This window comes from Xenopus tropicalis, chromosome 5 (assembly GCF_000004195.4).
Source record: "Xenopus tropicalis strain Nigerian chromosome 5, UCB_Xtro_10.0, whole genome shotgun sequence".
NCBI lineage: Eukaryota > Metazoa > Chordata > Amphibia > Anura > Pipidae > Xenopus > Xenopus tropicalis.
In genome coordinates, this window is record NC_030681.2 from 74963526 (window position 1) to 74969439 (window position 5914).

Genomic DNA, 5914 nt, shown 5'->3' on the forward strand with positions numbered 1-5914 from the left:
TACTATTGCAGTGCTGCCTATTGCTAAAGTAACACAATTTTGCCAAAGTAACTCCATCTTTCTTAACTTTAGAATGCCAGGGTAATGGCATAATAATAATAGGGGCGGTTCGCCTTGAAACTATGTTATAGAATAGGTAATTCTACGCAGCTTTTCAATTGGTCTTCATTTTTACTTTTTCATGGTTTTTGAATTATTGTCCTTCCTCTTCTGCCAGCTTTTAAATTGGGTTAATGACCCCAGAAGTAAAAAAAACTTTTACTCTGTGAGGCTACAATTTCATTGTTATTGTTACTTTTTATTTCTTTTGAGGCCAGTCTCTCATACAAATCAAAGCCTGGTTGCTTGGGTAATTTTAACCCTAACAGCCAGATAGCTGCTGCAATTCCATAAAAAGTTAAATAATTAAAGAACCACATATATTAATGTCTCAGAATAGCACTCTCTACAGCATATTAAAGGTTATGTTGAAGGTAAACAACCCCTTTAATGACAATATTGCCATAGCATAAAAAACACTATAATTATAATATGGAGTAAGCCAAAATGGCAGTTGGACTTTAGCCCATGTTTCTAAACTTAAACATCCCATTTGACAACAGTAAGTAGTGAAGAGGAAAGAGAAATATGAAGTAATCATTTGAGTCGGAGGCAGAAGTGCAGAGAATACAAACAGCCAGACAGATGCTTCTTTCACAATTCCTTTTATCAATAACCTTAAAACTATAGGGAATGTTTCATTAATGTATTTTCACAATTCACAATTCCATTTATCAATAACCTTAAAACTATAGGGAATGTTTCATTAATGTATTTTCACAATTCACAATTCCTTTTATCAATAACCTTAGAACTATAGGGAATGTTTCATTAATGTATTTTCACAATTCCTTTTATCAATAACCTTAGAACTATAGGGAATGTTTCATTAATGTATTTTCACAATTCCATTTATCAATAACCTTAAAACTTTAGGGAAGGTTTCATTAATGTATTTTAAACAGTTGTTGAGAATTACATATTTTTTCATTTTGCAAAAACAGTTTTGGGATGAAGTAATAATTTGGCCATTGAGGTTATGGGTTCATTGCAGTGTATTGATATCTTAGTTTACCATGCAAATAATGCAGTATTGAAACCCTGCTAAGCTTATCAATAAATGTAAGTATGGATATGAATCCCTGCCACAGAATTATATCATATTTGTAAGGTTCTGTGCTGTGCAGAGCCCGATAAGGTAAGATACAATGCAGCAATCTACTACAAATATAAAATACATACTGGCCATTCATAAAATTGTTATTGTTAAAATTAAACAAGAAGTACGTTGAATAAGTTATTTTTTTATTGGTAACTAGGTTCTGAAAAACAGCTTTGGCCCAGAGCCCATGACACCATTTACCCCAAGTAAAGCAGAAAGATTAACTGGAAAGGGAAGGTCGAGAACAAACTTTATGTTGGGTTGAAAAATGGGAAGTCAGTGAATGAAATCTGAACTGTTGTTGGCTCCGCCCACTTTTTCTAACCTTGGACCCACAGTTATATAGTAAAAACCCCTGTGCAAAGTTTGGGGACTCTTGTTTTAATAGTGTCTGAATGGCAGCAATTTAAATTTCCCCACTGAAAGTCAACGAGTGCCATCTGATTGGCTGTTGGTGGCACCGCCCCCTTTTTCTAACCTGGAACTGCAGTTACCCAGTGACTAACTCTGCAAAGTTTAGGGACCCTAGGATTAATAGTTACAGAATGGCAGCAGTTTAAATTTAAACCAATAAAAGTCAATAGGTAAATTGTGATTGGTGGTTGGTGGGGTGTGCCCACTTTTTCTAACCCCGAGTCCAAGTCACCCAGTGATAAACAGTGGGCACCCTGGTGTATTGCCCAGGCAATATTGCCTGGCATGGCATAGGGTTAACCCCTATCAACATCTGGTCGCAGGCTCCCACAGAGACCCCTAATTAAATATGCAACCAGGGACTGTGGGAAGGTGACAACTTTAGCAGAGGGACAATTCGAGGCCAGCCATTTGGAGGGCGGGAAACCTGAGGCTATTGGTTTCTTTGATCTTTTGATCAAAGAAAGTCAGTTGTGGACCTAGAAGGACAGCAGGAGGGAACAGCATACAGAAAATATGCATTATAGAAAGGGATCCATATCTCCTTTGTTTTAAGGTTCACATCCTCATAAATCATATATTGTATGATTGTTATGAGGAGGCCCCATGCTTCCCAATGATACCACCTGCCTATACCCACCAATTAGGAGGAATAGTTTTTGGGGGACTGGGATATGAGACACCCCTCATGTTTGGTATCCTTCTGATCGCCCACATATGGGTTAAAACAAGTCCCTACTTTCATAATAATATTGGGTACTGGCAAGTACCAATATTATATGACAAGAAATTGGCATGAGAAGTGCAGCTCTCTACAGGGGGGGTCATGCGACAAGTTTCTGGACACTCCCTCCTCATGCATACAGTAATGAGGGAGGGGCTCAGGGGAACATAAAAAGCACACAGGCCCAGGTATTCTTTAGCTCATATTTTGAGGTTCCAAGTTCTGAGTGTGAGCTGAGACTTTCTAACTCTTGCCTCAGGAGGACACAAAAGATAACTCAATAACGTACTTAGGGTTTCTCTGTGTTTTATTTCCTTTTATTTTATTTTACTTACTGTTTTGCATGTATATGTCTCTTTTTGTAAAACCTTTTTAAATGCACTGTTTACCTTTGTAATATTAAATATAAAATGTAATAAGTTCTGTCCATTGGCTCTATAAAGATCCCCACGTACCTTGTTTACATGTGAGTATATTAACTGCCTGGCTGTATGTGTGTTGAGTAGGGGGGGAAGATTCTGTGTACCGGCTAATTAACTAGTTGACTGTTAGCAGGAGATTGTGTTATAAATTCACCCTAAATACAGTAAGAAAGCTTGTGTGATATATTTGTGTATTAGGTTTCTATCGCTTGTTAATGATAGATGGTGGCAGCAAATAGTTATTTGGGGCGGTGGTGTGTTTGGGGGTGCCTGATGTTACCTGTGTGAAAGGTGACTGAGTGTAACCCCTTGTTGCCCCGTCCCCGTGTCATACACGGCTGAGAGTGGCGCGTTCCTGATACCTGGCATAAATAGTGTGAGAATGACAGCATTTTAAATTTAAACCAATAAATTCAATGGATGAAATCTGATTGGTTGTTAGTGGCCCAACCCACTTTTCCTATTTTTGAACTGCAGTCCCCCAGGGACCAATTTTGCAAAGTTTGAAGCATAAAAATTGTGAGACTGACAGCATTTTACACTTCGCCATTGACAGTAAATAGGTGAAATGTGATTGTCTGTTGGTGGCTCCACCCACTTTTTTCTAACTTTGAACGGCAAATACCCAGTGACTAACTCTGGAAAGTTTAACAACCCTGGAATTAATACTTAAACAATGGCATCAGTTTAAATATAAACCAATTAAATTTAATAGGTGGAAATGGATTGGCTGTTGGTGGCTCCGCCCACTTGTTTTAACCCTGAATATGTAGTGACTGTGCAAAGTTTGTGAACCCTGACATAAATAGTGTGAGAAAGGCAGCATTTTAATTTTAAACCAAAAAAAAAAAAAAAAATCAATATGTGAAGTCTGATTGGCTGATCACAGCTCCGCCCACTTTTGGGCTTCCAACAATCATCCTATTTTCATTCAGGCTGACCCCATGACTATGCGATTCAAGTTTGGGGAGTGTCGCCTCAAAGCTGTAAGATTGGCAGCAGTTTCAATTTCCCCATAAAAGTCAATGGGTGACATTCGATTGGCTGTTGTTGGCCCCTCCCACTTTGGGGTCATCCAACAAATGTTGCTGTTTCATTCGGGGTGACCCCATGATTATGTTATTCAAGTTTGGGGAGTGTAGCTTCAAAGCTGTAAGTGTGGCAGCAATTTGAAACTCTTCCCTGTCAAAGTCAATGGAAAAATTGGGGGGTTCGGAGCGGCGCCACGAAAAGACGGGGGGGCGGGATCGCTTAGAAAAGCACAAGCAACCTGCTCCACTATAGGGCGAAAAAGTGTAGTAAGTTTGGGTGTGTAACCTCTAAAACTGTAGGAGGAGTAGCATTTAGAAAATGGGGGGCGCTAAGAATAAGAAGAAGCGGAAGAAGAAGCGGAAGTCGAAGAACAGTATGTTGGGTTGTTCAACCCAACATAATTAAAAGGGGCCCTGCATCCCAAAACGGCTTTCTGCATAATGAACAGACAGATGCTTCTTTTAATTACAATTACATTCATCAGTAACATTAAAACTATAGGGAATGTTTCATTAAAGGCAAACTATACCCCCAGAATGAATACTTTACCAACAGATATATATATATTCCATATTAACAATATAAACTATCAGTAAATATTGCCCTTTTACTTCATTTCGCTTGAGCCAAAAATGCAGAAGCAGTGTGGAAGCAAGAGACAAGGTGGCCATACATGTAACAATTACAGTCTTTTCTGCACCCATAATTGGTTGTTTGTACCGTCTGTTGAGGTTCAGGGCTGAATCGTCAGATATGGAGGTAGAAAAAATAGAAATTCTACCCCTATGTTACGATTCAGCCCTAAACGCAGCTTTTGTTTTTTTGTCCTGCCCGATCGACAAGACAACCGTTATCCAAGGCTTTTGTCTCGTCAATCCAAGGTTACGTGCAATAATTGTGCCTGAGTCTGAGCTTTCAGAAGGAGCCAGCGCTACACATTAAAACTGCTTTAATATAACCTATTGTTTCATGACTTGGCTTTTTGCTATTAAGTGCTATTCTCATATCCACCACTGGAAGCAGTGCAGCTGTCAGGGAGTTGTTATCCTGTTACCTTCCCATTGTTCTGCTGTCCACTTCCAAGTAAAATGGATCAGTTCTCAGCAGGTGTTCACCTTCACTGACAAGCCTGAGCGCAGCTACAAAGAGCAGAGATTGGCCTGAAAATGCATAGATTCTTATTTTTTGGCCCTATTTCCATTCTGTGTAGCTGAACTCAATGGTAATGACCACACATGGCTGAAATATGCAGCGGGGTCAAGAACAACAATTCTTAAAAGGAACAGTAACACCAAAAAATGAAAGTGTATAAAAGTAATAACAATATAATGTACTGTTGCCCTGCATTGCTACAACTGGTGTGTTTGCCTCAGAAAGCCTACTATTATATAAATAAGCTGCTGTGTAGCCATGGGGGCAGCCATTCAAAGGAGAAAAGACACAGGCTACTTAGCAGATAACAGACAAACCCCCATTATATGGGGCTTATCTACTAGTTATCTGCTATGTAGCCTGTGCCTTTTCTCCTTTTTTCCAGCTTGAATGGCTGCCCCCATGGCTACACAGCAGCTTATTTATATAGTAGCTTTTCTGAAGCAAAAACACCAGTTTTTTTTGCAGAGCAACAGCACATTATATTTTAATTACTTTAAAACACTAATTTTTTTTATGTTACTGTTCCTTTAAGAGTTACTGAATCATATGTGGAACATGGTACCTCGTCATTAGTGGTGATAATGCATCACAGAGAATGAGGGGTTACTGAAAATTACTGGAATATGGTAAAGTAAAGCAAAACTCCTGGGCAAAATCATCTTGAGCCTGTTGGATGTGTTTTTGCATTGGCTTAAATAACACGGAGGCACTAATCCATCATGTTAAAACTAAATCATTGCTTCCCCCAGCTTTTTCTCTTAACAGCTCTTCTCTGTTACAGCAGTCAGGGATGATGTCTGCCATAGGGGTTGGGCGAAGAACGTGGCAGACCTGACTTGACTGCCCAGCATCTATGGCTAAAGACATGCTGAAAGTTAATCTACATATTACAATAAAAAATAGTCACCAATTTAGTGACTATTACTAAAACAGACACACAGGGCTTAACAACATAGTGGGGCTCTG